The 12371-nt window shown below is 44.5% G+C and overlaps 1 pseudogene; it reads right to left on the bottom strand.

The window, feature by feature from the left end:
• LOC120695686 overlaps positions 1–9975 on the bottom strand; it is a 39199-nt pseudogene extending 29224 nt beyond the window's left edge.
• Between the last annotated feature and the right edge of the window lie 2396 nt (positions 9976–12371).

Raw genomic sequence — 12371 nt, 5'->3', positions numbered from 1 at the left:
TCTGCACTATGTGATACCTCTGTGGCGGAGCACTAGAGGGTCCAGCTGGTGCTTTCCTCTTTTTGTCCGCACGATGAGCCATGATACAGGCCTCTTGAGTGATTGCTAGATTAACCAGCTCATTGTAAGTGTCAACCTTAACGGGGTTCAAACGTTCCTTGAGCTTGGTACTTAAGCCTCTACGAAAACGATCGCACCTCTTAGCATCCGTGTCAGCATGATAGCCCGCATACTGACAGAGATTGTTGACAGCTTGGGCATATTGGAGAACTGTACGAGTCCCTTGAGTGAGAGCCAGGAACTCATTCAGCTTCTTTTCCATGAGTCCTTCTGGAATATGGTGACCCTTGAATGCAGTCTTGAATTCATCCCAAGTGACATTGTGATCAGCTGGGAGCATACCAAGATAATTATCCCACCAAAGACGCGCCGAACCACGAAGCTGTTGCGCGGCAAAGCGAGCCTTGTTTTGCTCTGAGCATGGCACCAGAAGTAGTGAAAACTTGGACTCGATTGTGCGAATCCAAGCATCCGCATCCAGCGGCTCTTCTGTCTTGTGGAACAGAGGGGGCTGGGTTGCGAAGAATTCCGGGTAACCGGCAGCTTAAGGTTGATGAACATTGTGCCCACCCTGCTGCTGCAATTGTTGTTGTCCCTGGATGAGTTGGCGGAGTAACTCGGTTTGGGCGGCTAGATATTCCGCGAAGTTGGGTGGCGGTGGTGGCTGCTGCTGCGATCCGCTACCATTCGTGTTCCCGAAACCATCAGGGTTGCCACGTGTCGCTCCCACCATCTAGAACGGCAAATTCTTTCATTAGTATGGTGATATATGACTTCCCCAATGTACAGAAGGGTAAGCGCGGAAAAGTAGAACTGGAAATGAGTATGATAACAACAGGGACAGCAACGCTGTTTGTTACAAGAAAATCCATAACTTGCACTCTGTTCATTGAAATGCGCCCAAATTTTGACAGCAGATATATAATTTATCATACTACAACTTTGGTATTCAAATCCAAAGCTAAATCGATAGTTAAGATGGTCAAAAAATGCAATTTCTGCCCCTCTGTCCAGTCTGCTTTTCAGCAAGCCGAGGTACAATGTTCGGGCCATAACTATTGGCACACATGTCTAATGATGCTGAGATTTTGTGAGAGCCTAGGTCATGAAATTCACAACAACTTTTGTATTCAACACATAGCCCAGAAATGCAAGGAAACATGGATAAAAATTTAGATAAGTTTCTGCAGTGATAGATTCAACTGCAAGCAAACCATTACAACCATTCATCAAGTTCTTAGCCAAGGCCTAAGCGATTAAAGTATTTTTACATCTGAGTGGCACTCATTACAAAAGCAAGGTACTCAACTCTTAGTTAGCCTATTACATCACTGTCCAAAAGTTAGGCTACCCTATCGAGGAGTATGCACGAAAGACTACTTAAGACATCATCTAAAAGTCGTCAAGGTTGTTGACTGACGACTCACTCCTCACTGGTGAGTGAGCTCCCGGAAGTGGTGGCATGGGCACTCCAGACATAGTGTCAAGTCCTGAGATACCCTGAACCTCCTGGGGCTCCTCCTCCATGGCCTCGGGCTGGGCCTGCTGAGCCTCCAACATCTCGATGTGATCCAAGGCATTATTTAGCTGAACCTGTTGGGCGGTGAACTGCTGCTCCAGAAGTGCAAAGTCAGCATCCCTCTCGTCCAAGAGAACATCACGCTCCTCAACTTGACCCTCAAGTTGGCCAATATGGGCATCAAGATCCGCGATCTGCTCGTTCTTAGCAATCACTATCTCATGGCTAGTCCGTGCAGAACCAATGATCTGGGCCATGGGTTTGGCCTGTAAGGTCTGCAAGCGGTAGAGTGCATTCACGCACTTCATCCGACATGGAGATAGTCTCTGCAGCTCTGTTCTGCTGAAGGTACCCAGTGTGTCCGACCCGACTAAGCCAGTTAGGGTCATTGGGCTGCTCTGCTGGGAAGAGGCCAATAGGGGCTAGTGTGACAGCTGCATAATTTCTTTCGCAAAACTTGTTGAGCGTTCTCATGGCTGCAAGTTCCCAAGTGTCAACCAGACGGTGTCCAACTACCTCCAGCTCCAAGGAAGCCCAGTGAGCTGGAAAAGGGTGGGGAGCATGAGTCATGCGCACGCGACAACGAGCGACTCCCATCTCATGGAACTCCTCGCCCACATAGCGCGGGGGACTGGGATATCCCAAAGAATGGAGGGAAAACCCTGCCAGTGTGTGCACTCGGAGTGTGCACGTCCATCCTCATCAAACACCAGGAGAGCAGGGGCAGCCATCTGTACAAAAGATGTGCACAAGTGAGTGATGGTTAAAACAGATTTTGGGTAGTGCACGGAAACAAGTATAACTGAAAGCACATAGCTCTAAAAATTCTAAATATTTACAGGAACATTCCTAAGGTTCTTATGCACAACTTTTCTAGTCAACCCAAGAGCTAGATCAGAGCCTAACAAGGTCTTATCCTTAGAGTTTTCCTTTACTGTCTGCCCAGAATTTTCAGTGACCAGAGAGCTAGTAAAATGAGAGCTGAGGATAAACTACTAAGGCTAAAATTACCAAATTTTGAAGGAATCTCGGTGAGTAAATTTGACACAAGTTTTGTGTTGAACACATCTGCATAAAACATCTCTAGGAAGGCCTAAAAATTCGTGCAACCGAAGTGCTCAAAACTGACAGAAAACAGGGTGTCAAAGTTTCTAGTGTACCCCACTGTATACTAGTCGAAAAATTCTCAAATTTAAATAGCAGTTAGAAAACAAGATGTGGATCAAAATCCTCCACAGGAAGAACTACAGACAAGGTCATTTTATAGGTACAATAATTTCATCTCTTAGGGTATAGCCGAAAGTGACAGATTTCTAGATAGACCTTAATCGAGAGAAAATGAACCGTGCTCATGTGCAAACCTTAACATTCCCAACTAACCCACATCCATTTTCATTGGATTTCAATTTATGATCATGATGCATGCACGACCTATTCGTCCTTACAAGGAAAACAATTGCCAAATAGCTTTGGACTTACGGGGTTAGCACCGATGGCATGACACAATTTACGTCTCTCCCTATATATATATATATATATATATATATATATATATATATCTAGCCGAGTTCTAACTGTTCTTAACTTATGTAATCGTGGTTAGTGTACTTACAGAAAATTGACAGATATATATTCATTGAACCTTTCATGCCAGCACTCATGAAAGCATTTCCATACATTACCGCTCACTATAGAAGCGGCATCATTGCGTCCAACACTGCATGGACAGTGCTCATATGCTACCGAGGCGACGTATTCACGGTTTCTTTTACTCCCAATATAATCGACCGATGGTCGGTATATTAGCAGCAGCTCAAGTAGGCCACTGCTTGAGCGCAGTGTTCGGTTCGCATCACCGACGGGAAGGTCAGACTCCCTCAGCTGACTGAGTATACTTTACTCCCAATATAGCCAACTAATAGTTGGTATATTGGCAGCACCTCAAGTAAGCCACTGCTTGAGGGCAGCGTTCGGCTCGCATCACCGACGGGACGGTCAAACTCTCTCAGTTGACTGAGGATCCTTACCGTCTTACCTTAGCGTAGGTGCGTCATTACATAATGTAAAGTACTGAATTTAAAGTACAGAAAGAAATGTGCTGGAAGTCAGTCATAAATAAACCATAAGTTAGATAGCCACCTAGTAACTCCCATAATTTTCTCTAGGGCTTTACGTACTATGCACGATCCTTAGCGAACCAACGTATTTTCCAAACACGATTGTGTGGCTAAGTTTTAAGGAAAACTTTTGAAATCTAGTCGCACTCTCGGGTGTGCGCTTTGTTCGGCTCTGATACTAGCTGTGGCAGCACCGCCCAAATTAATCCGGCTCAAGTGCGCTAACCATCACCCTAAAGGTAATCCTGGCTAACACACACTTCAAACGGAGTAATCCGGCAGGGCTGTCGGGTAAAGTCCCGAAGAATCCACCTGAGCGTCGATCGAACCCAAAGCTTACATGCAACCCACACGAAGTTGAGTCCAGAGAGTACAACATTTCACAAATATATTGCATTACCGAGTCTTAACTTAATTATTACAAACCAAGTTTAAAATCTCAGAAAGGTACTTGAAATTCAAATTGAAAGTAGTTCATAGTTTAACTGCAGTGGAAATGAAGCGAGTTCTAAATGACGATACAAGATGTCATGATGAAGCCCGTACATGACATCACTCGGCAGTGTCATCGTTGGCCGGAGTCGTATCCCACTCCACTGACCAAACAGGAGGTAAAGTGCACGGCCAAGTCAAGCTAGCTATCTGTTCTTCAAACGCATCACCTGAAAACAAAGTTGAGCCACAAGCAAGGCTGAGTATACTAATACTCAGCAAGGCTTACCCGACTAGGATATACTTAGTCCTTTAACTAGACATGCAAGGCTTTTGGCTTGAGGGTTTGTTTTTGCCGAAAAGCAACAAAGAGTAAGTCCTTATTTTCAGCTTTTAGCTTTCAAGTTCTAGTTCGATTAAGCATTCTACATTAGCATCTATCCAATAGCATACATGGTGAAAAACAATTATTTTTCATCATTCAACCGTATTCCTCATCATCATTGTTCCGCTTCTTACTCTATGTGACAAAAGGGTTAAGCAATCCCAATATTCGTGAGAGGCGGACGATTCGAATCGAATTTGTTAACCTAACCAGGCAGACCTAAACACACGCATGGGAACCGAGTCGCCACGCAACATTTCCCCTTTCTTTCCGGCTCGTGGATCAGGGTCACCCCCTTCGACTAGAAGAGCCCCACGCCACGGTCTACGCCGGGTCGTGACCACGCTTGCACCCGCATGTGGCCGCATGAGAAACAACGTTCAAAGAGGGTGAGGGAAAAGTCCACTCCCCGGGACCGATCAGGTACTTAAGCTTACCGATTACCATATTTCTCGGCATGTGGTTAGTACGTTCAAACGCTTAACCACCACTACCACACATTGCGGCTTTATCCATTTTCACTAAACGGACGGGGCATCATAAGTACCACAGCCCCGCCCGTGAGCCTTATAGTTGCAGTATGTAGTAGACATTCAACTCCTAAAATTCTCGCGAGTGACAGGAAATCACTCGACTTCTACCGAACCATTAGCCTAGCCAACTAGTGACCTACACATACTAGTGTTCAAGCATAGGTACCTAGGATCATGCAACTAAGGTTCCAATCAACCCCTGTAAACTTAAATGCACAAGTCAATAGGAAACAATAAGTTGCATAAATTTAAAATAGACGGGACATGCTCCGGAGCTTGCCTTCCTGAGCGGAGCTAGCCTTGGGCTCTTCTGAACTTTGGTTCATGTGTTCAGTAATTTCATTTAGATTAACTTGAGCTTCACGCTGCTCACTCTCGGACTCCGGCACCAGCTCGTACGTACCGTCAGTGAGAGTAGTCAAATCTACATGAATGCATATGCGTGAGTTACTTTAGTGGTAACGATTCATTCATTTCTTCACTATAGAGTTGTAATCCAACAAAACCCAACTTTGAAAACAACCATTTTCAAAATCATCTCACAGGGCAATCATTTATCGGGTATTATCTAACATGGTTTAGTTCACAGGAAACCGGGGTGGTTTTTTCCCAAAACACTACTCAACCAAGCAACTGAAAAATACTTTATTTACACGAGTTGTCCATGTGTAAATCAAAATCTATAGTTTCCTACACTCCCTGGTCATGAATTTTTTACACAGCAGGCAATTCATGATAAGAAATCTACCATAAAAATTTCAGTTCATTTCATGCAACAAAAAACACCATGAAAAAAATCTTTTACCTAGCCTCTGCTGAAAACAAGACGAATTTGTACAGGGCAAAATATGCAAGTTCTGGTAATGAAACTTTTAATAAATGTTTATTACCTAAATATGAGCATGCTGTAAAATTTTCACATTTAATTAAACATCACACTAGTCATGAAAAATACAACAATGTACAACTGCAGTAAAGAAAAATAATTTCCACAGGTAGTTCTACTAAGTTTCAGAGATTCATATTTTTCCAGAATTATGAAGTACACAAATCACAGCTCTGGTAAAATTATAAGATTTTTCTAATTAAAGAAACTATTTTTTCAGGATTTAATGTATTTATCATTACCCAAAATCATTTAGCCCAGTTGGGTTTAACTAAAAATTCTCAAACTTTTACTGTAGAATTTGGGAACCAATCTAAAGGTACTTTAAAAGTTTGAACCCGTGACTCATACCATAACAACTTGGATAAATAACACTATTTATCCTAGACATACATCAAGTCCTAATTAAAACCTATAGCTAGGAGTGTCAAATGGACCTCAAATTTTACAGTGTCCTATACTTGCAGTATGCAACAATCTTTCCAAAAATCACCTACAGATCATGGCTAGAACTTGAGATATAAATAAAGGACTAATAAAATTGTATTTAATCTAGAACAAAAACCAGTGAGCAAATAAAAAAGTGCATGTAAAGAAAGTTGTAGATCTAGTAACAAGGAACTTAGATAAATTGAGTTTGCATTTTTCCAATTTTTATACGAATTTATATTGATTTTACAAGTTTACTGTTTTTCAAAACAAAAGAAAAAGGAAACGACAACTTGCATCTAGGCCCCTGGAAAGATTTGGGCGATTACAAATAGGTCCCTGGCCGGAAAACAGAGGTGGGGGCGAACATGGCTGGCCGGAATCCTGTGTGGGGGCTCACCGGAGGTGTGGGAGAAGTGGGGGAGAAGCTCCACGGCGTCGAGAGGAACCCGTGGATAGCCTCGGTTGGAGCTGGGATGGCCGGTGGTGGCGGTGCCACGGAGCAGCAGCTCCGGCGGAGGGGGCACGCGGCGCCGGCGGTGCTCCGGCGAGGGAGGAGCGGCGAGGACTGGCCGGAGAGGACCAGTGGGAGGTGGAGAACCGATTCAGAGGGCTCCCGAGGGTGGAGGATGGCGGGAGGAGGGGGCTCCACGGCGAGCTCGAGCGGCGGGCGGCAATGGCGGGGCGGGGTCGCCGTTCTGGCACAGGGAAGGCTCGGCTCGGCTTGGTGAGGGAAGGAGAGTGGAGAGGGAGGGTGGAACGCCTCTTGGCGAAGCAAATGGGGAGGGGGAGAGCTCGGCAGGAGGGGGCGTAGTAGTAGAGCGAACTCGGCGCGTGCGGCGTTGCGGTGACATGCTCGCCGAGCGGCAGTAATGGCAGGCTCAGGGGTGCAGCGAGGAGGGTCGGGGCGCCGCAGCGGCGACGAGACGAGGCGAGCTGCGTGCTCATCATGGAAGGCCATGAGTGGAGCGCAGCGAGCAAGCGAGCGGCCGTCGTGCCACTCTGCTCCACTCTCGGGTCAACGGCGGACGGCGCCGCGTGGTTGTCGCCGAGCGGCCGTCGGGACTGAGCGCGTGCGCGGCCAAGGTCAGTGCTCGGCAGGGCAGCAGCAAGCATGTGGCAGCGGCACAGCGAGGGCGAGCGTGCGCACTCGAGCGCTCTGCGCGCGCGGCGTCAACGCAGAGAAGATGAAGGGGGGGAGAAAGAGAGTTAGAGAGAGAGCGAGGTTTGACCAAAATTTTCTCAAAATTTTCAACTGAAACTCGAAAAACGGTGAACATCAAAATTGTAGGAAATTCAAAGATTTACAACTTTCGTGTTGGGCAAAATTTCATTCAAGTTATGGTTTAAAAATTATTTTGAATTTTCAAACACCGTGATTCGAATGACTTATCATTTCATGTGAAAATTTTTGTTTTCTCCCCTAGACTCCAACTAGTCATTTGTTTATTAAGACAAGGAAAAGGTGCCTACTCAATTTCACAGGCAGAAATGGATTGATTTGAAATTTACAGCGATTTATAGGTCACTACACGCGTACTCTTACACATAACCTCATATACATATACGTATATGAAAATCCTAATTTAATTAACTTGGTTATTAACTGTTAGTTGCATGTTTAAAAACAGTGCTAAACACCGAAGGTGTTACACTCTGGTCTTGGCTGATTAATTAGCAACTCTAGCTCGTGACAGTCTTACCGAAAGAGCAAGAGGGGGAAGCATCGATGGGATATAGCCCGGTCCTCTTGGAGTAGCAGCCTTTGCTAATGTGCTGACCATTAGGGAGGGTTATGCTCTGCTTTGACTTGAAACCTTAACGGGTTGTCACTTGTTAGGGAATCTTTGTAAAAGCCTCGTAGTGGACCCCTCGCCCCTCACCAAAGGAAGTGTTTAAGGGCTTTGCAAACCCGGGCGACTCAGGGGGACACGAATTGTGGGTAAAGTGTACAACCTCTGCAGAGTGTAAAACTGATATATCAGCCGTGCTCGCGGTCATGAGCGGCTTGGACCCTCACATGATAATTGAACTTGAAGAATAATTAAATCGTGGTTTTTGGTTATGTAATTTGGGCTCTTTTATGATCTTTATGTTTAAGTGAGTTGGTATAAACTTATACCTAGTAATTAGGTGCTGCTAATAAAAATTGACCAACTAAAATGCTAACTGCAATAAACCTTATCCTTTCCTTGGTGGCTTTGAATCTTCAACCCACTTGCTGAGTACCAATCATAAGTATACTCACCCTTGCCTAATTGTTGTTCTGAAGAGAACAATGAAGTGGACTACTTCAGTGACTTTGAGGAATTCTAGGAGCGTTCACCAGTCAAAGTTCCTGTGGGAGTTCATGAAGATATTCTGGAGATATCGTATAGGTTATCGGTGAAACGTTAAGACCTTCGTGTCTATCTATCGGAGTGTGTAATAATATACTTATTTCCTTTTGTTTACGTTGTTGAACATTGTTTTTGATATATTTACTGATGACGTCTTCCATATGTGTGAAACTTGATCCTAGCGCACATATGTGATACATCTGGTGTTCTTTTCGAAACCGGGTGTGACAATAGACAACAACCAGCAATGGTCAAGCTGAATTTGAACTACCCGCAAAAGAAGAAGCTGAATTAGAACTATGTTTTCTGTTACGCCACAACATCTGTGGAATCATTATCAAGCAACAACATAGATAATTTTCACAGCTAAAATCTCCAAATTCAAAGTGCTTAATAGTAAAGCATAGGTAAATCCCTGAACTTTTTTTTTCCAGCACGGGGGATCTCTCCTGATTTCATTACTTGGCAGCAACGAAATTACAGAAGTAAATCCCTGAACTAAATCTGTATTTGCATAAACACATTACTGAAATTAGTATATACATGATACTAATAGCAACAGATAAAAATCATGCCTTTGAAATGATTCTTTTGAAGGGGAAAAAAATTATCTTTGTAGATGGATACCCGGCCGGGTGGCTGACCTGAGAAGAGGAAGTACGGGCGGCGGCGGTACCCGCGGACGGGGAAGACGTCGGTCATGACCCCCCCAGAGCGGCTTGAGCACCCACGGCACGTAGAAGAAGACGGAGAGGAACTGCACGGTGGCCGGCTGCACCCGCTGCACGTCCTTCCAATAGTAGTCCGAAGCCACCCGGAAGAAGGAGCCGGCGAAGCCCTGGCTGAGGCCGTACACCAGCACCACCCCGGCCACGAACGTCGCGCCCAGCTCCCGGCACAGCATCCGCACCCACCGCACCGGCTCCAGCACGGCCGCCGCCCAGGCCCGCTCGCCGCCGGGCTGCTGCGACGGTGATCCCGGATCCTCGCCGACGAGGCGGTCCGCGTCCATGGCGGCGTCCTCGTCCAGGTCCAGCATGTGTGGTCTCTTGGCGAACTACTGATGGTTTCTTGGCAAGTTCTTGAGCGCGGGGAGTGCTCAGATGTAACTGGGTCGGAAATGGATTTAAGAATTGAAAGCGAGCTTGGCATTTGGTTAAATTAGTCTATGGTGTTCGTGTGGGTTGGAGATGAAGTGGACTGGGGAAGATTGATCTTGGGAAGGTGAGCTGAGCGGCCGTGCTGACCAGCAGATCAGGGGAATGCGTTGACAAACAAATTGATGGAAGGTAAAGTGCAGATGCCGTAGAGTACGGACAAATTGGTGTTGAAGATACGAATTGGTGGAAATGCTGAGGCAGAAAGTGCACAAATATTCATTCACTCACGGAAAGACTAACTAGTAATTCCCCTCTTACTCATATCTATCTATCTATCTATCTATCTATCTATCTATCTATCTGTTCATGCTAATGCTAATATCTATCTATTATCTTATTATTTAGCCAACAAACAGAGCCTCCACGTTCGCTCTCAAGGTCTAGAAATTTTCACATTAATCAGAGAAAAATAAAAAAATAAAAATTACCCACAACTGCTATTACAATAAAAATTAGCCTAAAATACCCCTGTGCGTAATTAAAAATCACCCACCAATACCATTATGAAAAAATAAATATAAAATATCATTTAGCTATGTTTTCAGTTATAAATATATACTATTAATAAAAACTAAAGCTAACAACAATCAATTAAAATAAAATGAAAATAAGAATAATTATCTATATAATATTATTAAAGCTCAACAAACTAAATTATTATTATAGGTAGATCATAGTTGAATTATTTTAATTAACAATAAGACATTATTTACGATAATGAACAGGATGATGTATGATAAAAAATTTAGTATAACCTTTAAGAAAGGATACAACCACATGCAAATTTTTGAATTTTCAATCCTAGCCGCGCAAATGTGTGGGCTATACGGCTAGTTTAATTTAGTCTCTAATCTCCACAACTCGAATCATATTGTTCAATTTTTAGTTGAAATAGTCATATCTGTCCCACGAATTGATAGACCGTAGAAGAATACATGTTGAGAGTTTACACGCGAGGTGTATGATAAAATGTTCATAAGAGCATGGCCATGCGCGCGTGGCGCGACGTCGTGGCCACGACACGGCCTGGGTATATCTAGGTCTGCAGACCGGGTTCACGTCACATCGAGTCGTGGCTTTTGGGGGCGGCAGCTTGACCGCACCCACGGCGAGACGCATCCGTTTATGTGCGAGCCACGCACGGTGAGACGTTGGCTCGGCGGCCGCTCAAGATCTTGATCGGGACAGACTTGACAATCAGAACATATTTTTGGTGGACCTCCAACGTGAATTAGAGCTGCAATTTGCCTACCGATACATTAATTAGGTGGAATTTGGTCACCAATGCAATAATACCAAGCGGTAAATCGCCATGTCAAATTCGCATTCTCTCTATCCCACTCCTCTACATTCGCATTTCATGCTTTGCGAGTTGTGTGCCCTTTTTTTTACACGAGGAAGGCCCCATTTCCATTAAAGAATGGAAATTCCACAGCTTCCAAGTAACTAGAACAGCCGGACTGAGGAATGACAGAATAAGAACTAAGCAGTTTAGAGAGTTGGAAGTACTGACATTCAGTTCCCCAACTCCCAGCAATCAAAAGAAGACCCTAGGATTCCTAGGAAGCGACCTCAACACAAAGAGGCCTAACGTTCACAGTACTGGAACCACCCAAAAAACAGAAGACACGGTAAAGAGCAACAGACGACATCACGCCTCAGCATCAGTCGAATCATCCATATCGTCAACTTGAGAGTGAGCCGGCGCCAGCAGAAGCGGAGGATTGGGGTGTTGCTGCTGAGCCATCGTCCGACTAGCACAGGAAAGCAAGAGCTTCACTCCCTCCACGATCTTCCCTTGCATCTCCGCTCTGTATAAACCTGCCCAGTAGGACATAAGGGCACAAGCATAAGACAGGATCTCGGCTGGATTTTTCAACCTTTTATTTTCGAAGCAAGCTGAGTTTCATTTTTTCCAGATGGCCCAACAAATTTCCGCAACACATAATGTAGATACTTGCTGTCCACCAGGTAGCCAGTGGGAAATCCATTGTTTGTATTGTGTTAAGTTCCCTGGTATGTTAGAGGCGCCAATACAAAGGCCAATCAAACCCCAAAGTACCTTTGCAATAGGACATAAGAAGAGGTGGTCGATACATTCATGAGAAGAACAGAAGTAACATGTTGGGGATCCCAACCAATTCCTTTTTAGCAAATTATCTTTTGTAAGAACAGCATTGTTCTCTAAAAGCCACATAAAAACTTTAATCCTGTGAGGAATTCAAGCTTTAAATATGTGGTTAAAGGAGATACCCTGATCATTTGAGGTCAGAGAATCATACATTGATCTGGTAGAGAAGACACTGTTCTTGTTGCATTTCCAGGAGATCACATCTTGAGAATTATCAAAAGGATAATTGTATATATCGTTCACTAGATCCAACCAGGAAGTGAAAAGAATAGGAGAAAGCCATCTTGTGAATTGCAGTTGTGCGCTATTTGACAGAAAATGATGAACAGACACCTATTTGTCTGCACAAAGTTCATACAGGACAGGGTACAGTAAGCAGA

The sequence above is a fragment of the Panicum virgatum genome, chromosome 2K (assembly GCF_016808335.1).
Source record: "Panicum virgatum strain AP13 chromosome 2K, P.virgatum_v5, whole genome shotgun sequence".
Classification (NCBI taxonomy): domain Eukaryota; kingdom Viridiplantae; phylum Streptophyta; class Magnoliopsida; order Poales; family Poaceae; genus Panicum; species Panicum virgatum.
The sequence above is the reverse complement of the archived record's forward strand: the minus strand, read 5'-3'. Positions and strand labels throughout refer to the sequence as shown.